Source organism: Ranitomeya variabilis, chromosome 2 (genome assembly GCF_051348905.1).
Source record: "Ranitomeya variabilis isolate aRanVar5 chromosome 2, aRanVar5.hap1, whole genome shotgun sequence".
NCBI classification, from domain to species: domain Eukaryota; kingdom Metazoa; phylum Chordata; class Amphibia; order Anura; family Dendrobatidae; genus Ranitomeya; species Ranitomeya variabilis.
The window spans coordinates 219,218,604-219,243,793 of NC_135233.1; positions in this window are offsets into that span (position 1 = coordinate 219,218,604).

Sequence of the window (25,190 nt, forward strand, 5' to 3'; positions counted from 1 at the left end):
GTCCGATGGCACCTCCAGAGTTCCCTTTGCAGGTGGAAATCTGTGCCTACCTTCTAGCGCCTGTGTGTTGTAGTACTTCCCTGCTGAGCACCACGGGATAGTCCTCACAACTGTTGTGTCTGTTTCTGATGTTATTTCCCACAACTTATGTCTGTTCTGATGTTCTTCTCCGTCCCCCAGATGACATGGATAGGACGCACCCGTATGACGGGAAGGCCTGGAGTTCTTCCGGGACCCTAGTGTCGCCCCTCTCCCACAGTTGCCCCCTATGTCTTCTTAGGTGATTTTAGTGAGACAGCCAACCTAAAATCAACTGTCCTGCCTCTGTTTGAAGTATTGCTTGGAGCCTAATACTTCCTCGGCGTTCTGGCCACCAGCTACGCGCCTCAATAGGATGTTGCCTCGATCTTACAGCACGACTCCTACTGGTGTTATCTCCTTTTTGCTTTGATCTCGTTTCTCACTCTCCACAATAAACCTCGCTTCTTGTCCTTTCTTGAGATACCGCCGCGATGTAGTGCAGGCGCGGTTCCTTAACGTTCTTTCCTGTTCGCTAGGCCTCTGTCAGGATCCCACCCCTGACAGGGACCCCCCTGAATCTTCCCCTGCAACACCCTCTGCCACAGGATGTTGACTGGTTCCAACCCAGTCAGCTTTCTCACCAACTTTCTATCTAACCCCCAGTTTTACCAGATTGTGAGAAGTGGCCTAATACATAGCGCCCTTAGCTCCCCCTGGAGGCCAGACTATGAAGTGTATTGGTGTCTGTGATACCTGGTCAGGTGAACTCCTTCAGTGTCATCAGACGTACCATCACTCCCCTTAGCGGCGGAGCATCAGTACTGCAATGACCAGGACTCTGGGGCGCTGCAGATGTACCTGTACCTGTGCACATTGATGTACTCTTAACCCCCAGGTCATTTTCCATTTTTACATTTTCGTTTTTTGCTCCCCGTCTTCCCCGAGCCATACCTTTTTTAGTTTTCCTTCAATATGGCCATGTGAGGGCTTGTTTTTTGCGGGACAAGTTGTACTTTTGAACGATGCCTTTGGTTTCAACATATCGTGAACTGGAAACCGGAAAAAAAATTCCAAGTGTGGTGAAATTGCAAATAAATGCAATCCCACATTTGTTTTTGTTTTTTTACCATGTTCATTAAATGCTAAAACTGACCTGCCATTATGATTCTCCAGGTCATTACGAGTTTATAGACACCAAATGTGTCTAGGTTCTTTTTTATTTCAGTGGTGAAAAAAAAATCCTAAATTTGTTTCAAAAAATGGTGCCATTTTCCAAGACTTGTAGTGTCTCCATTTTTCATGACCTGGGGCTGGGTGAGGGCTTAATTTTTGCATGCCGACCTGGCATCTTTATTGTTACCATTTTGGTGTAGGTACAATGTTTTGATCACCCGTTATTGCATTTCATTGCAATGTAGCATCTACCAAAGAAACGTAGCTCTGGCAATTAAGTTTTTTTCTCTCGTTACGCCGTTTAGCGATCGGATTTATTCTTATTTTATATTGATAGATTGGGCGATTCTGAACTCGATGATACCAAATATGTGTATATTTGATTTTTTTTAATTGTTTTATTTTGAATAGGGTGAAAGAGAGGGCAGTTCGAATTTTTACATTTTTTTTATTTTTTATATTTTTAAAAACCTTTTTCTTACTTTTTGCATGCTTCAATAGTCTCCATGTAAGACTAGAAGTTTCAGTACTTTGATCACCTCTGCTATACACAGGCGATGGATCAGATTGCCTGTGTGTAGCAGAAATGCTCACTTCCTATGAGTAGGGTTGAGCGACTTTCATTTTTTTAAGATCGAGTCTGGTTTTGTGAAACCCGATTTAGTCCAGAGTCGAGTCGAGTGAAGTCGGCCGATTATCGCTAAAAGTCGGGGATCGACCGAAACACGAAACCCAATGCAAGTCAATGGGGAAGCATAGCCGGCAGTGAGTGGAGGCCAGGAAAACACCTACAGTGCATATTTTACTGCCAAAAACATCCATTCTTGTTTTCTGAAGCTTGTCAATCTTAATTAACTTTATAATAATAGTTGGGCACTGGAAATTGGGGGTCATTTGGCAAAAGTTGTGGGGGTAGGGCTGGTTCAAGGTTTTAGTGGGCCCAGGAAACATGGACTACGTCATGGCGGTGGAGCAGGGAGAGGTAAGTATTTCAACGTTGCAAGTGCTGTGATCCTGAGCAAGCAGGGGGGGCCCACTCGTTCGCATTGGCACTGGCACAGGGCCCCTCAAAGTACGGCGGTGTGTTTGCATGGCGGGGGCGCCTCCCACCAGCAGCGACACTTTTGCGTACTCTGATTGGCCCTGTGCCAGTGACGTCGCCAACGAGTATGCCCCCCCACCTGATGAAGGAACCTGCACTTTCATCTGCACCTTCCTCTTTGTCCCTGTGTAAGGTGGTATAATATGCGGGAAGGGGAACCTTACTTTCAGCAGGGTCAGATTCTGGCTGTGTAGAGTACAAGGGGAATGTAGTGGTCTAGGTCAATGTACCAGCAGACTCATCTAGCAGTGGCTGGGCAATGGGCAGGATGATGAGGAAACAGATATAGGGCCAAAGAATAAAGTAGGCTAAATGCAGATCAAAATTGGTAACAGGACTAAACAGGCGGCATTGCTTTGTTCAGTGGAGTAGCAAACCCAAGAGCAGCAGACACTGTTTCAAGGGCCTAACCACACTAGTAGGCCAAATGCAGTTTAATATCTGATAGTATAGGCCGAAAGCCAGAATGTGGAAGCTCAGCTTTGTTCAGTTGAGGACAACACCAGGGAGGGGCAGACACCGTTAGTAGGCCGGAACCACCATTTTGTTTTTTAAAAAACACTTAATGAGAGCCAGAAGGTTGAAGCTCCGCTTTATTCAGTTGAGGGCAACACCAGGCAGGGGCAGACACCGTTAGTAGGCCGGAACCAGCAATGTGTTTAAAAACAGCAGTTAATCAGAGCCGGAAGGTAGAAGCTCAGCTTTATTCAGTTGAGGGCAACACCAGGGAGGGGCAGAAGCCGTTAGTAGGCCCTAACCACCATTTTGTTTTTTAAAAAACACTTAATGAGAGCCAGAAGGTTGAAGCTCAGCTTTATTCAGTTAAGGGCAACACCAGGCAGGGGCAGACACCGTTAGTAGGCCGGAACCAGCAATGTGTTTAAAAACAGCAGTTAATCAGAGCCGGAAGGTAGAAGCTCAGCTTTATTCAGTTGAGGGCAACACCAGGGAGGGGCAGAAGCCGTTAGTAGGCCCTAACCACCATTTTGTTTTTTAAAAAACACTTAATGAGAGCCAGAAGGTTGAAGCTCAGCTTTATTCAGTTGAGGGCAACACCAGGCAGGGGCAGACACCGTTAGTAGGCCGGAACCACCATTTTGTTTTTTAAAAAACACTTAATGAGAGCCAGAAGGTTGAAGCTCAGCTTTATTCAGTTGAGGGCAACACCAGGCAGGGGCAGACACCGTTAGTAGGCCGGAACCAGCAATGTGTTTAAAAACAGCAGTTAATCAGAGCCGGAAGGTAGAAGCTCAGCTTTATTCAGTTGAGGGCAACACCAGGGAGGGGCAGAAGCCGTTAGTAGGCCCTAACCACCATTTTGTTTTTTAAAAAACACTTAATGAGAGCCAGAAGGTTGAAGCTCAGCTTTATTCAGTTGAGGGTAACACCAGGCAGGGGCAGACACCGTTAGTAGGCCGGAACCACCATTTTGTTTTTTAAAAAACACTTAATGAGAGCCAGAAGGTTGAAGCTCAGCTTTATTCAGTTGAGGGCAACACCAGGCAGGGGCAGACACCGTTAGTAGGCCGGAACCAGCAATGTGTTTAAAAACAGCAGTTAATCAGAGCCGGAAGGTAGAAGCTCAGCTTTATTCAGTTGAGGGCAACACCAGGGAGGGGCAGAAGCCGTTAGTAGGCCCTAACCACCATTTTGTTTTTTAAAAAACACTTAATGAGAGCCAGAAGGTTGAAGCTCAGCTTTATTCAGTTGAGGGCAACACCAGGCAGGGGCAGACACCGTTAGTAGGCCGGAACCAGCAATGTGTTTAAAAACAGCAGTTAATCAGAGCCGGAAGGTAGAAGCTCAGCTTTATTCAGTTGAGGGCAACACCAGGGAGGGGCAGAAGCCGTTAGTAGGCCCTAACCACCATTTTGTTTTTTAAAAAACACTTAATGAGAGCCAGAAGGTAGAAGCTCAGCTTTATTCAGTTGAGGACAACTTGAATTAGGGACTGCATACAGACTTAGCAGGCTGTCCCCTGTGTGGACCATGCATCCAATACATTAACCCATTGAGCCACAAAGGACACGTAACCTTCCGTGGCCATGCCTGCAGGTCCATGTGTCTGTTGTCAGGTGTACCTTTGTCAGTGTAGGCCTATTGGAAGGAGGGACCGCAGACAGGCTTCGAAGGCCTAACACAATAAAATGGGCTGGCTGTAGGCACTTTAAAATTGGTTCCAGGGGTACACGGGCAGCAGTGGTCTGGTCAGTGGAGGCCTAGTGGAAGGAGGGACCGCAGACAGGCTTCGAAGGCCTAACACAATAAAATGGGCTGGCTGTAGGCACTTTAAAATTGGTTCCAGGGGTACACGGGCAGCAGTGGTCTGGTCAGTGGAGGCCTAGTGGAAGGAGGGACCGCAGACAGGCTTCGAAGGCCTAACACAATAAAATGGGCTGGCTGTAGGCACTTTAAAATTGGTTCCAGGGGTACACGGGCAGCAGTGGTCTGGTCAGTGGAGGCCTAGTGGAAGGAGGGACCGCAGACAGGCTTCGAAGGCCTAAAATAACAAACAATAGGCTCATGGCAGTTTTACAGCGGTTACATGGATACACGGGCAGGCAGCTGGTGATGAGTGGAGGAGTATTTAAAGTAGGGACCGCAGACAGGCTATCAAAGGCCTAAAATAACAAACAATAGGCTCATGGCAGTTTTACAGCGGTTACATGGATACACAGGCAGCTTGGTGGTGAGTGGAGGAGTATTTAAAGTAGGGACCGCAGACAGGCTATCAAAGGCCTAAAATAACAAACAATAGGCTCATGGCAGTTTTACAGCGGTTACATGGATACACGGGCAGGCAGCTGGTGATGAGTGGAGGAGTATTTAAAGTAGGGACCGCAGACAGGCTATCAAAGGCCTAAAATAACAAACAATAGGCTCATGGCAGTTTTACAGCGGTTACATGGATACACGGGCAGGCAGCTTGGTGGTGAGTGGAGGAGTATTTAAAGTAGGGACCGCAGACAGGCTATCAAAGGCCTAAAATAACAAACAATAGGCTCATGGCAGTTTTACAGCGGTTACATGGATACACGGGCAGGCAGCTGGTGATGAGTGGAGGAGTATTTAAAGTAGGGACCGCAGACAGGCTATCAAAGGCCTAAAATAACAAACAATAGGCTCATGGCAGTTTTACAGCGGTTACATGGATACACGGGCAGGCAGCTTGGTGGTGAGTGGAGGAGTATTTAAAGTAGGGACCGCAGACAGGCTATCAAAGGCCTAAAATAACAAACAATAGGCTCATGGCAGTTTTACAGCGGTTACATGGATACACGGGCAGGCAGCTGGTGATGAGTGGAGGAGTATTTAAAGTAGGGACCGCAGACAGGCTATCAAAGGCCTAAAATAACAAACAATAGGCTCATGGCAGCTTTACAGCGGTTACATGGATACACAGGCAGCTTGGTGGTGAGTGGAGGAGTAGTGCAAGGAGTGTCTGTCCCAGTACTCCCAAAATATAAATAGATGTTAATGTCTCGCAAAACAACCAAAACAAAAAAAAAGGTGGCATACTTAGGTACAGGGGTGGGCTCATCTACTGAGTTTCTGACATAGTAATTTGGCAGTAACTATTTAATGGTGCCAATATAGGACACAGACACAGACTACTTTAAGTTGCATCATAGATGTCTACAAATTTGTATTGTCAGTGCCAGACATTGAATGATGTCAGCGAATAGACTAAAGATTGGTGGAGCTGTGCGACATAATTTTGCACGTGGTAGAGCACATTTTGAGCTGGGGTAGGGGGGAACTCTCTTGAGGCCGGCGGGACCGCCCCAGGGCCCCTCATGTTACAACGGTGTGTCTGACGTTGGGTGCGCACCGCCACCGCCAGAGACACTACATTGTACTATGAGGGACCCAGTAGCAATGCCGTCAACCAAAAGCGAGCACACCCACCTCTTCAGACAAACAGCAGTCTCACGGGTGCTTGCACCAAGTCGCGATACCACGGCCCCGTGTGGGGAGTTTTGCCATTTAGGGAGGTGTAAACATGTCGTATGCTGTACAATCAGCTGCAGCAAATTAGACATTAGAAAAGTAATTCACAGGCAAGAGCTTTTCATAGGAAAGCTAGGTGTCGGCCGGGCAAGGTGGGGCAAAAGATTTCGAAATCCAGTTGTGGTTCATTTTAATGAATGTTAGATCGTCAACATTTTGGGTAGCCAGACGAGTCCTTTTTTCAGTTAATATTGAACCTGCAGCACTGAATACTCTTTCTGATAGGACACTTGCTGCCGGGCAAGCAAGCTCCTGCAATGCATATTCTGCCAATTCTGGCCAGGTGTCTAATTTGGAGGCCCAGTAATCAAATGGGAATGACGGTTGAGGGAGAACATCGATAAGGGATGAAAAATAGTTAGTAACCATACTGGACAAATGTTGTCTCCTGTCACTTTCAATTGATGCAGCAGTACCTGTCCTGTCTGCGGTCATAGCAAAATCACTCCACAACCTGGTCAGAAAACCCCTCTGTCCAACGCCACTTCTGATGTGTGCACCCCTAACACTCCTAGTCTGCTGCCCCCTGGAGCTCGTGTGAGAACGATCACGTGCGCTGTGTGCTGGGAATGCCTGAAGCAAACGGTCAACAAGAGTTGATTGTTTGGTTGCTAATATTAGTTCCAAGTTCTCATGTGGCATAATATTTTGCAATTTGCCTTTATAGCGTGGATCAAGGAGGCAGGCCAACCAGTAATCGTCATCGTTCATCATTTTCGTAATGCGTGTGTCCCTTTTTAGGATACGTAAGGCATAATCCGGCATGTGGGCCAAAGTTCCAGTTGTCAAATCTCCGGTTGTGATTGGTTGAGGGGCAGTTGCAGGCAAATCTACGTCACTTGTGTCCCTCAAAAAACCAGAACCCGGCCGTGACACGCAACCAATTTCCTGTGCCCCCGGGAAAGGTTCGGCATTAAAAATATACTCATCCCCATCATCCTCCTCGTCCTCCACCTCCTCTTCGCCCGCTACCTCGTCCTGTACACTGCCCTGACCAGACAATGGCTGACTGTCATCAAGGCTTTCCTCTTCCTCTGGTGCAGACGCCTGCTCCTTTATGTGCGTCAAACTTTGCATCAGCAGACGCATTAGGGGGATGCTCATGCTTATTACGGCGTTGTCTGCACTAACCAGCCGTGTGCATTCCTCAAAACACTGAAGGACTTGACACATGTCTTGTATCTTAGACCACTGCACACCTGACAACTCCATGTCTGCCATCCTACTGCCTGCCCGTGTATCCTCCCACAAATAAATAACAGCACGCCTCTGTTCGCACAGTCTCTGAAGCATGTGCAGTGTTGAGTTCCACCTTGTTGCAACGTCTATGATGAGGCGATGCTGGGGAAGGTTCAAAGACCGCTGATAGGTCTGCATACGGCTGGCGTGTACAGGCGAACGTCGGATATGTGAGCAAAGTGCACGCACTTTGAGGAGCAGGTCGGAGAACCCAGGATAAGTTTTCAATAAGCACTGCACCACCAGGTTTAAGGTGTGAGCCAGGCAAGGAATGTGTTTCAGTTGGGAAAGGGAGATGGCAGCCATGAAATTCCTTCCGTTATCACTCACTACCTTGCCTGCCTCAAGATCTACTGTGCCCAGCCACGACTGCGTTTCTTGTTGCAAGAACTCGGACAGAACTTCCGCGGTGTGTCTGTTGTCGCCCAAACACTTCATAGCCAATACAGCCTGCTGACGCTTGGCAGTAGCTGGCCCATAATGGGACAACTGGTGTGCAACAGTGTCATCTGCCGATGGAGTGGTTGGCAGACTGCGTTCTGTGGAAGAGCTGTAGCTTCTGCAGGAGGACGAGGAGGAGGAGGAGGGGGTGCGAACGCCTACAGCCAACTGTTTCCTAGACCGTGGGCTAGGCACAACTGTCCCTAAATTGATGTCGCCTGTGGACCCTGCATCCACCACATTCACCCAGTGTGCCGTGATGGACACATAACGTCCCTGGCCATGCCTACTGGTCCATGCATCTGTAGTCAGGTGCACCTTTGTACTCACAGATTGCCTGAGTGCATGGACGATGCGCTGTTTAACATGCTGGTGCAGGGCTGGGATTGCTTTTCTGGAAAAAAAGTGTCGACTGGGTAGCTCGTATCGTGGTTCAGCGTACTCCATCAGGGCTTTGAAAGCTTCGCTTTCAACTAACCGGTAGGGCATCATCTCTAACGAGATTAGTCTAGCTATGTGGGCGTTAAAACCCTGTGTACGCGGATGCGACGATAAGTACTTCCTTTTTCTAACCAGAGTCTCATGTAGGGTGAGCTGGACTGGAGAGCTGGAGATCGTGGAACTTTCGGGTGTGCCGGTGTACATGGCAGACTGAGAGACGGTTGGAGACGGTATTGTTTCCGCCGGTGCCCTAGATGCAATATTTCCTCCTACAAAACTGGTGGTTCCCTGACCCTGACTGCTTTTGGCTGGCAAAGAAACCTGCACAGATACTGCCGGTGGTGCGGAAAATGGTGGCCTTACAGTGACGGAAGGGATGTTGCGTTGCTGACTAGCTTCATTGGCCGAGGGTGCTACAACCTTAAGGGACGTTTGGTAGTTAGTCCAGGCTTGAAAATGCATGGTGGTTAAGTGTCTATGCATGCAACTAGTATTTAGACTTTTCAGATTCTGACCTCTGCTTAAGCTAGTTGAACATTTTTGACAGATGACTTTGCGCTGATCAGTTGGATGTTGTTTAAAAAAATGCCAGACTGCACTCTTCCTAGACTCGGATCCCTTTTCAGGGATTGCAGACTGAGCTTTAACCGGATGGCCACGCTGTCCTCCAACAGGTTTTGGCTTTGACATGCGTTTTGGGCCAGATACGGGCCCGGCAGATGGAACCTGTTGCGATGTTGATGCCTGCTGCGGCCCCTCCTCCACCTCCGCTTCTGAACTACTGCCGCCTGCACCCTGTTCCCCCAATGGCTGCCAATCGGGGTCAATAACTGGGTCATCTATTACCTCCTCTTCGAGCTCGTGTGCAACTTCGTCTGTGTCACTGTGTCGGTCGGTGGTATAGCGTTCGTGGCGGGGCAACATAGTCTCATCAGGGTCTGATTGTGGATCTGTACCCTGAGAGGGCAATGTGGTGGTCTGAGTCAAAGGAGCAGCATAGTACTCTGGCTGTGGCTGTGCATCAGTGCACTCCATGTCAGAATCTACTTGTAATGGGCATGGCCTGTTAAATGTTTCACTTTCTAAGCCAGGGACGGTATGTGTAAAGAGCTCCATGGAGTGACCCGTTGTGTCGCCTGCTGCATCCTTCTCTCTTGTTGTAGTTTTTGATGAGGAGGACAAGGAAGCGACTTGTCCCTGACCGTGAACATCCACAAGCGACGCGCTGCTTTTACATTTACCAGTTTCGGAAGAGGAGGCAAAAGAGCTAGAGGCTGAGTCTGCAATGTAAGCCAAAACTTGCTGTTGCTGCTCCGCCTTTAAAAGCGGTTTTCCTACTCCCAGAAAAGAGAGCGTTCGAGGCCTTGTGTAGCCTGACGACGAAACTGGCTCCACAGCTCCAGACAGGTGGAATATTTTTATCCCCACGACCACCTGATGCTCCACTACCACTACCATCATTACCAGCTGACAATGAACGCCCACGACGACCTCTTGCACCAGACTTCCTCATTGTTTTAAAATCTTAACCAAAGTAACTTTATTTGTTGCTGTCAAACAACTTACACGGTGAGCTATAACTTCAGTATGATTTCAATATCCCTTAACAGGTTGGTGAGACCACAAGGAAAATCAGGCACAATGTTACACACTCTGTTTTCTGTGGCACAAAATCACAGAGATGACACACACGCAGGACTGTCACTCAAGCACTAATGTCAATATTAATCTCCCACCTAATTTATTTATTTTTTTTTCTCAGGGAGACTTTAGAAACCAAATAATATTAAAAAAAAAACAAAAAAAAAAACAAAAAAAAAAAGGCTTCCTATGGCCCACAATTAGAGAGAGAGAGGTGGCACACCCAGGAGTCAAGACTGGCGCACAAGCTGAAAGGGCAATATTACTCTCCCACTGTTTTTTTAAGTTTTTTTTTTTTTTTTTCAGGGAGACTTTAGAAACCAAATAATATTAAAAAAACCAAAAAAATAAATAGCCTTTCTATGGCCCACTGAATGAGAGAGAGAGGTGGCACACCCAGGAGTCAAGACTGGCACACAAGCTGAAAGGGCAATATTACTCTCCCACTGTTTTTTTATGTATTTTTTGTTTTTTAAGGGAGACTTTAGAAACCAAATAATATAAAAAAAAAAAACAAAAAAAAAAAGGCTTTCTATGGCCCACAATTAGAGAGAGAGAGGTGGCACACCCAGGAGTCAAGACTGGCGCACAAGCTGAAAGGGCAATATTACTCTCCCACTGTTTTTTTAAGTTTTTTTTTTTTTATTTTCAGGGAGACTTTAGAAACCAAATAATATTAAAAAAAACAAAAAAATAAATAGCCTTTCTATGGCCCACTGAATGAGAGAGAGAGGTGGCACACCCAGGAGTCAAGACTGGCACACAAGCTGAAAGGGCAATATTACTCTCCCACTGTTTTTTTTATGTATTTTTTGTTTTTTAAGGGAGACTTTAGAAACCAAATAATATTAAAAAAACCAAAAAAATAAATAGCCTTTCTATGGCCCACTGAATGAGAGAGAGAGGTGGCACACCCAGGAGTCAAGACTGGCACACAAGCTGAAAGGGCAATATTACTCTCCCACTGTTTTGTTATGTATTTTTTTTTTTTAAGGGAGACTTTAGAAACCCAATAATATTTAAAAAAAAAAAAAAAAAAGGCTTTCTATGGCCCACTGAATGAGAGAGAGAGGTGGCACACCCAGGAGTCAAGACTGGCACACAAGCTGAAAGGGCAATATTACTCTCCCACTGTTTTTTTATGTATTTTTTGTTTTTTAAGGGAGACTTTAGAAACCAAATAATATTAAAAAAACCAAAAAAATAAATAGCCTTTCTATGGCCCACTGAATGAGAGAGAGAGGTGGCACACCCAGGAGTCAAGACTGGCACACAAGCTGAAAGGGCAATATTACTCTCCCACTGTTTTTTTATGTATTTTTTGTTTTTTAAGGGAGACTTTAGAAACCAAATAATATTAAAAAAAAAACAAAAAAAAAAAGGCTTCCTATGGCCCACAATTAGAGAGAGAGAGGTGGCACACCCAGGAGTCAAGACTGGCGCACAAGCTGAAAGGGCAATATTACTCTCCCACTGTTTTTTTATGTTTTTTTTTTTTTTTCAGGGAGACTTTAGAAACCAAATAATATTAAAAAAACCAAAAAAATAAATAGCCTTTCTATGGCCCACTGAATGAGAGAGAGAGGTGGCACACCCAGGAGTCAAGACTGGCACACAAGCTGAAAGGGCAATATTACTCTCCCACTGTTTTTTTATGTATTTTTTGTTTTTTAAGGGAGACTTTAGAAACCAAATAATATTAAAAAAAAAACAAAAAAAAAAAGGCTTTCTATGGCCCACAATTAGAGAGAGAGAGGTGGCACACCCAGGAGTCAAGACTGGCGCACAAGCTGAAAGGGCAATATTACTCTCCCACTGTTTTTTTAATTTTTTTTTTTTTTATTTCAGGGAGACTTTAGAAACCAAATAATATTAAAAAAAACCAAAAAAATAAATAGCCTTTCTATGGCCCACTGAATGAGAGAGAGAGGTGGCACACCCAGGAGTCAAGACTGGCACACAAGCTGAAAGGGCAATATTACTCTCCCACTGTTTTTTTATGTATTTTTTGTTTTTTAAGGGAGACTTTAGAAACCAAATAATATAAAAAAAAAAACAAAAAAAAAAAGGCTTTCTATGGCCCACAATTAGAGAGAGAGAGAGGTGGCACACCCAGGAGTCAAGACTGGCGCACAAGCTGAAAGGGCAATATTACTCTCCCACTGTTTTTTTAAGTTTTTTTTTTTTTATTTTCAGGGAGACTTTAGAAACCAAATAATATTAAAAAAACCAAAAAAATAAATAGCCTTTCTATGGCCCACTGAATGAGAGAGAGAGGTGGCACACCCAGGAGTCAAGACTGGCACACAAGCTGAAAGGGCAATATTACTCTCCCACTGTTTTTTTATGTATTTTTTGTTTTTTAAGGGAGACTTTAGAAACCCAATAATATTTAAAAAAAAAAATAAATAGGCTTTCTATGGCCCACTGAATGAGAGAGGTGGCACACCCAGGAGTCAAGACTGGCACACAAGCTGAAAGGGCAATATTACTCTCCCACTGTTTTTTTATTTATTTATTTTTTTTTTCAGGGAGACTTTAGAAACCAAATAATAAGAAAAAAAATAAATAAATAAATAGGCTTTCTATAGCCCACTGAATGAGAGATAGCACACACAGCAGTGGCACACAAGCCCTGACTGAGGCCAATATTTTTCTACCACTGATTGATGTAGTGTTTTTGTGTTGAGGTAGAATTTAGAACACAAATCACGGAAAAAATAAATAGGCTTTCTATGGCCCACTCAGTGAGAGATGGCACACACAGGGATGGCACTGTAGCAGAAATGCCAATCTTAATCTCCCACAAAAAAAAACAAAAAAAAAAAAAACAGGGACTGTCCTACAATTACTATCTCCCTGCAGTAATCTAAGCCAGGTATGGCAGGCAGCAATAGGAGTGGACTGATGCACAAATTAAATAAAAAGTGTGGACAAACAAAAAAGATAGCTGTGCAGAAAGGAACAAGAGGATATGTGCTTTGAAAAAAGCAGTTGGTTTCCACAGTGGCGTACACACAGCAATACAGCTATCACGGAGCCTTCTAGGGCAGCCCAATGAGCTACAGCGCTGAGGAAAAAAAAAAAAAAAAATAGCTTCCACTGTTCCTGCACACCGAAGGTGGTGTTGGACAGTGGAAATCGCTACAGCACAAGCGGTTTGGTGGTTAGTGGACCCTGCCTAACGCTCTCCCTGCTTCTGACGAAGCGGCAGCAACCTCTCCCTAAGCTCAGATCAGCAGCAGTAAGATGGCGGTCGGCGGGAACGCCCCTTTATAGCCCCTGTGACGCCGCAGACAGCAAGCCAATCACTGCAATGCCCTTCTCTAAGATGGTGGGGACCAGGATCTATGTCATCACGCTGCCCACACTCTGCGTTCACCTTCATTGGCTGAGAAATGGCGCTTTTCGCGTCATTGAAACGCGACTTTGGCGCGAAAGTCGCGTACCGCATGGCCGACAAGCACAGGGGTCGGATCGGGTTTCATGAGACGCCGACTTAGCCAAAAGTCGGCGACTTTTGAAAATGATCGACCCGTTTCGCTCAACCCTACCTATGAGCGCTGACCACGGGGCAGCACTCATAACAACCTGGCAATGACTAGTGTGCTGCATACCTCTGGTTGTCATGCCGACCCATCGGTGACCCGCGATCATGTGACGGGGTCACTGATGGACGGAGTCAGTGATGCGCTTCCTCTAAGCGCAAGTTAAATGCCGCTGTGAGACATTGACAGCGGCATTTAACCAGTTAACAGCCGCAGGTGGATCGCGATTACACCTGCGGCTGTAGAGACACATGTCAGTTGTATAGATCAGCTGTCATGTGCCCAGAAAGGTGCTGGCTCATTACCGGAACCCACACCCAACAGGGGGGATCCTACATGTGTGTATTATTACGGCACATGTCAGAAAGGGGTTATAGCTTCTACAAATATACAAATATCTGAAGGGTTGTCACAATGAAGAGGGATCATTATTATCATTAGCACATGGAAACACGAGAGGTAATGGAATGAAACTGAAAGAGAGAAGATACAGATTAGATATTAGAAAATAGTAAAAGTGATCAATGAGTGGAACAGGCGGCCACAAAAGGTGGTGAGTTCTCCTTCAATGGAAGTCTTCAAACAGGCTGAATAGACATCTGTCTGAGGTGGTTTAGTGAATCCTGCATTGAGCAGGGGGTTGGACACGATGACCCTGGAGGTCCCTTCCAACTCTAACATTATAGGATTATATGATATACAGTGCCTTGCAAAACTATTCGGCCCCCTGGAACTTTTCAACCTTTTCCCACATATCATGCTTCAAACATAAAGATACCAAATGTAAATTTTTGGTGAAAAATCAACAACAAGTGGAACACAATTGTGAAGTTGAACTTAATTTATTGGTTATTTTAAATTTTTGGGGAAATTAAAAAACTGAAAAGTGGGGCATGCAATATTATTCAGCCCCTTTAACGTAATACTTTGTTGCTCCACCTTTTGCTGCGATTACAGCTGCAAGTCGCTTGGGGTATGTCTCTGTCAGTTTTGTACATTGAGAGCCTGAAATTCTTGCCCATTCTTCCTTGCAGTGGCGTAACTACAAAGTTATGGGCCCCGGTGCGAACTTCCAAATGGGGCCCTCCCTACCCCCCCCCCCCACCTTCCCCCACCCCGCCCTACCCCCCCCACCTTCCCCTAGATACGCCTCGGACTGTTGCAGGAATCTCCTGCACTGCAACATGGTGTTGGGTGCCAGCACAGCCCGCACAGTGGTATATCCAGCACAGCCCGCACAGTGGTACATCCAGCACAGCCCGCACAGTGGTACATCCAGCACAGCCCGCACAGTGGTATATCCAGCACAGCCCTCACAGTGGTATATACAGCACAGCCAGCACAGGGGTATATCCAGCACAGCCCGCACAGTGGTATATAGAGCACAGCCCTCACAGTGGTATATCCAGCAGAGCCCGCACAGGGGTATATCCAGCACAGCCCGCACAGTGGTATATAGAGCACAGCCCTCACAGTGGTATATCTAGCACAGCCCGCACAGGGGTATATCCAGCACAGCCCGCACAGTGGTATATCCAGCACAGCCATCACAGTGGTATATCCAGCACAGGGGTATATCCAGCAGAGCCCGCACAGGGGTATATCCAGCAGAGCCCGCACAGGGGTATATACAGCACAGCCCTCACAGTGGTATATACAGCACAGCCAGCACAGGGGTATATCCAGCACAGCCCGCACAGAGGTATATAGAGCACAGCCCTCACAGTGGTATATCCAGCAGAGCCCGCACAGGGGTATATCCAGCACAGCCCGCACAGTGGTATATAGAGCACAGCCCTCACAGTGGTATATCCAGCACAGCCCACACAGGGGTATATCCAGCACAGCCCGCACAGTGGTATATAGAGCACAGCCCTCACAGTGGTATATCCAGCACAGCCAGCACAGGGGTATATCCAGCACAGCCCACATCTCATCTCCCCCCCCCCCCCCCCCGATAATGGCCCCACAGTCCGGTTAAAAAGAAAAAAAAAAACTCTCCTCACCTTTCCTTTTGCCCGTGCTGCTCCCGGCGGCTGCAGTCTGCCCAGGACACTGCAGGTGCGCGATGATATGACGTCATCGCGCACCCGCAGTGTACTGTCAGAGGCAGAGCGGGAAATGATGGGAGAGGGAGCGTCAGGTGACGCTCCCTCTTTCATCATTGCATTGAACTATACCGGTGTCATAGACGCCGGTATAGTTAAATGCGGCGGCGGCGGCACTGGGGGGGGTTCCGGGGGAGGAACAGTGCAGCGGCCCACTACTGGCATCGGCTCTTCTGGCATTTGCCAGAAGTGCCCGATGGCCAGCCCGGCCCTGCAGTCAGACCTGCCGGCCCGGGGCCCCTGACCTGCGGGGCCTGGTCGCAATGGCGACCGCTGCGACCGTGGTAGTTACGCCCCTGCTTCCTTGGCAAACAGCTCGAGCTCAGTGAGGTTTGATGGAGATCGTTTGTGAACAGCAGTTTTCAGCTCTTTCCACAGATTCTCGATTGGATTGAGGTCTGGACTTTGACTTGGCCATGCTAACACCTGGATACGTTTATTTGTTAACCATTCCATTGTAGATTTTGCTTTATCTTTGGGATCATTGTCTTGTTGGAAGACAAATCTCCATCCCAGTCCATCCCAGTCTCAGGTCTTTTGCAGACTCCAACAGGTTTTCTTCAAGAATGGTCCTGTATTTGGCTCCATCCATCTTCCCATCAATTTTAACCATCTTCCCTGTCCCTGCGAAAGAAAATCAGGCCCAAACCATGATGCTGCCACCACCATGTTTGACAGTGGGGATGGTGTGTTCAGGGTAATGAGCTGTGTTGCCTTTACGACAAACATATCGTTTGGTATTGTTGCCAAAAAGTTCGATTTTGGTTTCATCTGACCAGAGCACCTTCTTCCACATGTTTGGTGTGTCTCCCAGGTGGCTTGTTGCAAACTTTAAACAACACTTTTTATGGATATCTTTGAGAAATGGCTTTCTTCTTGCCACTCTTCCATAAAGGCCAGATTTGTGCAGTGTAGGACTGATTGTTGTCCTATGGACAGACTGTCCTACCTCAGCTGTAGATGTCTGCAGTTCATCCAGAGTGATCATAGTCCTCTTGGCTGCATCTCTGATCAGTCTTCTCCTTGTTTGAGATGAAAGTTTAGAGGGACGATCGGGTCTTGGTAGATTTGCAGTGGTATGATTGTCCTTCCATTTCAATATGATCGCTTGCATAGTGCTCCTTGGGATGTTTAAAGTTTTGGAAATCATTTTGTATCCAAACCCAGCTTTAAACTTCTCCACAACAGTATCACGGACCTGCCTGTTGTGTTCCTTGGTCTTCATGATGCTCTCTGTGCTTCAAACAGAACCCTGAGACTATCTCAGAGCAGGTGCATTTATACTTGATTACACACAGGTGGATTATATTTATCATCACTAGGCATTTAGGACAGCATTGGATCATTCAGAGATCCACATTGAACTTCTGGAGTGAGTTTGCTGCACTGAAAAAGTAAAGGGGCCGAATAATATTGCACGCCCCACTTTTCAGTTTTTGAATTTCCACAAAAATTTAAAATAACCAATAAATTTCATTCCACTTCACAATTGTGTTTCACTTGTTGTTGATTCTTCACCAAAAATTTACATTTGGTATCTTTATGTTTGAAGAATGATATGTGGGAAAAGGTTAAAAAGTTTCAGGGGGTCAAATACTTTCGCAAGGCACTGTATCAGACTTTCTAGTGGTGCAATAAATCATTTATTGGAGAGAATTTAGTAAGACGGGTGTTTCATATGCGTTTCGCTGACACAAAATATTTTCATTTAAGAAGCGTCTCCCTTTTCTCTAACTCTATGTTAGCTGTCTGCTACATACTGTTAAATGTAATCCATTTCTAGCAGTTGAGATGGATGGATTACGGGAAGCAAGTGTGGCTCTATGCCTAACAGATGGGCAGGCTCTCAGTTCAGAGCAAGCAAAATGTTGGTCAATGTGTGAGGTGGCCAGGGTGGTAGTCATGACCAGGGGCTGCTGTGGTCCCACACCCTGGCACCCCGCAAAGAAAATACAAAGTCCCAACTGCTGTGTGTTATGTGTGCAGTGCAAGTCACTCACTTCAATCTCTGGGATCTCCTCCTGTTACCCTGGTTTCCAATTCAGAGTCCACAAAAACTATTTCAGACTTAGGATTTATTTCCAACAAAACAACTTTACTCACACACAGGAGTTCCGGTACAATTACAGTACAGTCCATTTTCAATTACAGTTCCTGACCTTTCCCTGTACTTTCTGATGATCCTTGTCCCGAAGACATTACTTTTGCTCCTGCAGCTCCTGTGCCCTTAGGTCCACTAGATTCAGTTGATCTTACATCCGGCTTACCTTGAAAGAAGTACGAAGCATCTATAATTATGCCTAGTCCTAGCCATAGGCCCTTGATAATACAAGAATGACTACCAAGCTATAAAGTGACCGCCGCATGCTGCTTCTTCTTGGGGTCCTGTATGTCTTTAATTCTCTCCAGCCCATTGGCTTATCTGTCTCATCTCTCATATCATCACCACACTCTGATCTTTATCAGGAAGTTCCTACCCTCAAGTACACTACACCCCATACTAGCACCTCCCAACCTGGAAAGTCCCCTGTGATGTTGGAAAGTCCCCTGTGATGTGAGAACAACTATACTGCCCCCTCCCCTGACTTCTACTAAACTGTGATTCCCATTCCTATCTACTGTTTCTAACCATATGCTGTCCCATCCAACACTGTACAGCATTATAAAACAGACATTAAAGCTAATAATCATAAAATAGTACATGTGTATTAAAAGAGAAGGGAGAAGTGTGACCGACTCTGGCACACTCTTACAATCCTCCTTTCTAAAACATTGTCGTCCCCGACCATATAATACTGGTAAAATACCAAGTAGTACCAACATATAAAATTACCTTTAAACATTAACATTTTCTACTTTTAATACTTCTAAAATCAACATTTTCTTTATTAAATAGGCCATTTGGCCAACATTACACATTTGCCCGCAGATGCATGGGCAGTCTCTTTCAACCCAACATGACCCTCGGGTTATCCATTTAGTCCTATGGGTCCGTTTGACCCTGATCCCTCCACCATGGGGACCATGACACAGTGTGTTTGAGTTCTTTCACTAACACGGGTCCGCATGACCCCAATCCCTCTTCGGTAGGGAAATCATCAAAAATGTTCAAGTTCCTGTTTAAATATGGGTCCAACTGACCCCGGTCCCCTTGCTCATGGGACCCGGACACATATCCAGTTCACTTTAGGACACACCAGGTCCATTGGCCAGTCCTTTTTTTCTATTCAGGGTGTCCAAACAAAGATAATGGCCAAGAGGCCAACTCACCACAGTTCCAATAGTCCAGGAGCGTTCACAGTCCATGCGATCCTGACCCGGCTTGCTCCTCGGATCCTCCTGTTCAGGCTTCCCCCTCCCTCCTTTTTACAAATTACGGCCCTTTAAAAATAATTATGCTGCTCCTCAACTACTAGAGGAGAGTTCAAGATAAGATAAAGTCAGTTCTGGACTAATAGGGTACAGCCATAAAGCAGCAGCAGCACAGAGTCTGTTTTTATTGCAAAGGTTGTTCAACCCTTTTAGGGTCTCAGTCCCGTAATCCAGCAGGGAATGTGCAAACGTGCACAAAAGAACGTGGAAGGGGGAAAAAGATCACATTTAAAACTTGCTCAACTGTAGCCCACTCTGGCCTGCACCAGCTGTTCCCGGTCATTCAGGGTCTCCTGCCCTCAGGGGCGCAGAACAGTCTTATACATATCTATTGTTCTTAGGCGCAACTAGCACAACTTCTCTAAAAAGGGGCAGCCTTCATTCACCATCTTTGCGACTGGCATATTGCGCCGGTCTGTGTCCCTCCACATAAACAAATGTGTTGCCTGAGGATATACTGAAGGAGGACTTTCCACTGCCTCTACTGCTCATTCCTCCTGTTGACAATTGATTCAGTGATCTTGGAGCCTCCCGCTCCTGTGGTCTGACTGCTGCCATCACTTCACTCGCAGGCGTTACCGCTCTTGGGATTGTAAGGTTCCCAGATATAGGGGGTAGCCACTTGAGCTGTAGCCCTAACAGGCAGCCGCACAATATGTTGGGCCTCTTTCACCCGCCGCTCTTTGATACTGGAAATCATGGTGACCGCGATGGCGTATGGTCACCTGGGCCCCTCCTCTTTTATAGAGGCCACGAGGTCCACTCCTGCAGGGAACCCTCATACCGTATGGACCAGGCATTCACATAAACCTTCTCACCAGTCCCAGCCTCTTGGATTAACCTGTATCCTTTAGAGAAGTTGAAGTATTTTATAAGGCCGTGTGTCATCCGGCCAGCCATGGCTCCACATCCAGGACACTGCTGCTCTTGCCTAATGCGACGCTCCTGCCACTTCTTCTCTTCCATAACCCCTGATATCCACCCGGGTTGACCCGGGTCTCTCCTAGGTATCTGATGGGTTGTGGGGCAGGGGCTAAGGCGGATGTTGGACTCACCGCCCATGACACATCTGACCAGGATGATCCTCTGCTCTGTCCACGTGAGTTAGGGGCCACAGCTGTGACCGTTCCACGGCCGCTCGATCCGGATATGTCGACCACTTCTTCCTCCTGTTGCTGCATTCGTGTAGACCGCATGCTCAGCAATGGCATTGCACTGTCTTCTACGCAGACTCCTTCTTCCGAACTCTGCCCTTCCGTGGGTGGAGCCACTTCCGGTTGCTGAGCCCGTTCAGCTTTGCACTCCTCTCATTCTTCAGGAATCTGTTGTAGGGGATGGGGCTTCTTTTTTCTTCACCACGCCAGAACAGTTCCTGGATATATTTGATGGGCATGTGCACCAAAAGAAGTTTCAACTTGTAGGGGATGAGAGTGACGAGACCAAAAAAATGCAGTAGATACTTTTCATAGCCAATATAATAGCAGCTAAGCCTGTACGCCATAATGTTATCACAGATGCCAGAATATTGCTCAGGCACATTGGCAGGAACCTATTAACTCTATCTTAGACAACTGGCGCAGGCAGATGATACACAGAATCACTGCGTACAGAAACAATGGCAGATAGGTGACACGGCCGGGGACGTCACCAAGACTTTGAGATTACTCATTAATCAGATTGGTATAAATGTACCGCACACACTGCCGAGATCTGCAGTGCTCACATACGGAAACTGGGAAAAAAGAAAACGTCAGAGCTAAGCCAGTCAGCGATGCATGAAAATGGGTCAGCTTGTGTAAATTTGCAGCACTATATACTGCCGTACGTCAAAGGTGTAGGAACCATAATGCAACCCTGACGCCGGACATGGGGCTACTTTTCAATTTCCCCCTTTTGGTGTACCCCCTTGTCATTATTGTGGTTGTGTTTGTATTTATTTATTATGTATCGATTTATTTATTTTTATATAGTGCAATGATTTATCTTGCAAGTTGGTCATTAAGATTTTATGTACAATATATGGCATTTTTTCTTTGGATACTTTGTGGGTTGATTATTTTATGATTTAATATGGATGCACTGGTCATTTTTGCACTTTTCATAGTATGAATTATGTCATACATTTATGTTGAAGGATTAGCTGCACATATCAGGATGCTTCAGTGGGCTTTGTGTTTAGTCTTGTGCCTTTATGCACTTTTTTGATGCTTTTAACATTGTTTGTTCTGCTTTATGGATCATGTCGACCCGCCTGTATGACTAGTACCGCACTATGCACTAGTCATACAGGCGGGTCCTCAGCTTAACCCCTGTCACGATCCATTTTTGGATTCATAGCAACTCTGGTTCCACTCTGTTTTAAAAGTAGCTTTTTTCCTTTCAGGACCATTGGGGGTTAATATCAGTTCCCCCCGGTCCGCTGGCAATCTGGTGTAACTGTAGTGCTGCTGGTTCAGCTGATGTGGGTGGTGACCACTCCCACCATCCTTTAAATGGTCACCTGATGCATCAACTGACTGTTAGTGATACAGTTTTTCTGGAGACCAGCCGATGTGTGAGGAGCTCTCTGGTGCCAGCGTGTATCAGCTGTTTGAGGTCCTGGTGTCGTATCCTACGCTGAGTGGAGTTTGGAATCTGGCTTCAGAGTCATCTGCTGTGTGGAGCTTGGCAGCTGAGTCTGGAAGCTAAGTGTTGTGTTTTCTCCTTGTTCCTTTTTTGTTTGTCACTATCCCCTGTGTGGTAACATCTGCAGTGGTGAAGATAGTGCTCCTTGCCGGCCAGTGCACTAGCCAGGGCAGGGTGAGGTGACAACTAGGGGCGAGGATCCTGATGTCGGTGGGGGAAGGACCCACTTAGGGCATTAGGGGAGTGCAGGGACAGGCTCAGGTTTGAGCAGCAGGTGACCATTCCTTCATTCCCATATTCATATGGCCTTCCTCCCCTCTTTTCCATCCCATTGTGAGTTTGTTATGCCGTCCGCTTACCGAGCCCGTTGGGTCGCAATACGTATTGTGACATCCCCGCCCACTAACAGTGACTGACAAGACTCTGCCTATATGTGAATGGCAGAGACCTGTCAACGGAAGAGGAGAAGGCGCCTATGACCCAGCAGTCAAACTAGTGCACAGTGCGGCTCAGTCCTCGGTAGCTATTAAAAGTATGGTTGTCTCTGAAACCACACAGCATTTCATAATTCATCACACCTGGCTGAAATCGTACAGCCAGTGCCTCATACATGCTGCCCACAGATTGGGCAGCATGTGTCTGGTGTCATGTTCTCTTTAAAGATACATCTTAAAAGGGTTGTCCAGGTTTTTCACTAAAGTTTACAATCTCTCCATGTGGCTGCAGACTTGTAAACCCTAACAGTTCACGCTTTGAGGATTCTCCGGTGCTGGTAGTGAGACCAAGCGGTTATGTGACTGCAAGTATTCGATATGTATACTCTCAGCCACATTCTGACTAGACGTGTACTGCATCACTCATTTCACTTCTATTGACTGAGGCCACGCATGTCTACTCAGAATGTGGTGGTCTCACTGCCAGCACCGTAGAATCCTGACAACGTGTGCTGCTTGCAATGTGAGGTTTCACAAGTCTGCAATCACATACAAAGACTGCAGACTTTTGTGAAAAACCTGGAAAAACCCTTCTAAAAGCACCATGTGTCTAAACCCTAAGCAGGTATTCACTTTAAAGAGCAATTACAACAACGTTTACTTTGCTAAGCCATAAATACAAAGGGTACTGTGCTAACAGCCAGTGAGAAAGAAGCTGCCACCAATCTCTGGCCAGTGCCCTTGCCCTCTTCACTTGAACATTACTTCCACAGCTTGGGTATGCATTGTTGCTCCGGATGCCAGTGAATTCAGCACTACCAGTGATGGGTTCCGAACACTCTTCTTCCTCCTCAGACCATGATCTGCCATGGCCTCTTTCTTAAACCTCTGACCCCCAACCATTCTGAAGCTGTTGTCATTGATCTGGTCACCTCCGAGTGGCAACCGGATATTGTGACCAAGGCGTTGTGTAGATGTGACTGATGAGAAGTATTACTAAGCATTAGAGCCAATATTGTCACTCTCGGTGGAACGGCGTTTGGTCGTCATTCTCAGCCCGAAGAATGGGAATGGATTGGTATCCAGATAATAGAAAAGTACCATTTAGAGTAAATGATGCGCAGGTCACGCGAAATGACTGGCACAAAATTATTTGTTAAATGTGATTTTCGAGAGAAAGAACATTTTGTATCACAAAGCATCGTTATACAATTAGATAGAAATAGATTTCTAGCTTTCTATGTGGCAATGCCTACTTATTCTGTCAATCAGTCCAGAACGTGCAGTTAGGATAATCGCTCCCTAGGCTTCACTATGGGAATATTGGCTCATGTCATAGTCGTTCTGTGTCAGAACACAACTTTATCCTGGCTTCAGAACAAGAAAGGAAAGTATTGGACATACTTCAAGAGATCTTTCTTCAAGTATCTTCACCATTATTGAGTTGTGCCAGTGGGGGTCTATGCTGGAAAAAATCTCCAGAACTAATACATCATAAATAAAAATTCTGTGATATGTTGATATAATGATGATGTGAAAATGTACCAGAAAAGTCAAGAAAAAACATATACTGTATTTCTAATATATTGCTGGCTGTTTGCAGGAACTCCGGTCTCTGCAGAGGAGGTAGCGCAAGGCATGCCAAGCTCACCAGGTAAGGTGACTATACATGAGAAATGGTCACTCATAGTCATTACTCAGTGCCGAGGTGGAGCGTCATTTTAATGCTATTGTAGGATCCTATTTTCATATTCACAGGAATTAAATGGAAACTACATTTTCAGCAAACTTTGCATAAACCAATAATTCCGGTGAAAATAAGTAAACTTTGCAATGTACAGTAAAGACCAAAAGTTTGGACACACCTTATTTAAAGATTTTTCTGTATTTTCATGACTATGAAAATTGTACATTCACACTGAAGGCATCAAAACTATGAATTAACACATGTGGAATTATATACTTAACAAAAAAGTGTGAAACAACTGAAATTATGTCTTATATTCTAGGTTCTTCAAAGTAGCCACGTTTTGCTTTGATGACTGCTTTGCAAACTCTTGGCATTCTCTTGATGAGCCTCAAGAGGTAGTCACCAGAAATGGTCTTCCAACAATCTTGAAGGAGTTCCCAGAGATGCTTAGCACTTGTTGGCCCTTTTGCCTTCACTCTGCGGTCCAGCTCACCCCAAACCATCTCGATTGGGTTCAGGTCTGGTGACTGTGGAGGCCAGGTCATCTGGGGTAGCACCCCATCACTCTCGGTCTTGGTCAAATAGCCCTTACACAGCCTGGAGGTGTGTTTGGGGTCATTGTCCTGTTGAAAAATAAATGATGGTCCAACTAAACGCAAACCGGATGGAATAGCACGCCGCTACAAGATGCTGTGGTAGCCATGCTGGTTCACTATGCCTTCAATTTTGAATAAATCCCTAACAGTGTCACCAGCAAAGCACCCCCACACCAACAGACCTTCCCCTCCATGCTTCACGGAACCAGGCATGTAGAGTCCATCCGTTCACCTTTTCTGCATCGCACAAAGACACCGTGGTTGGAACCAAAGATCTCAAATTTGGACTCATCAGACCAAAGCACAGATTTCCACTGCTCTAATGTCCATTCCTTGTGTTCTTTAGCCCAAACAAAAGTCTCTTCTGCTTGTTGCCTGTCCTTAGCAGTGATTTCCTAGCAGCTATTTTACCATGAAGGCCTGCTGCACAAAGTCTCCTCTTAACAGTTGTTGTAGAGATGTGTCTGCTGCTAGAACTCTGTGTAGCATTGACCTGGTCTCTAATCTGAGCTGCTGTTAACTTGCGATTTCGGAGGCTGGTGACTCGGATAAACTTATCCTCAGAAGTAGAGGTGACTCTTGGTCTTCCTTTCCTGGGGCGGTCCTCATGTGAGCCAGTTTCTTTGTAGCACTTGATGGTTTTTGCAACTGCACTTGGGGACACTTTCAAAGTTTTCCCAATTTTTCGGACTGACTGACCTTCATTTCTTAAAGTAATGATGGCCACTCGTTTTTCTTTACTTAGCTG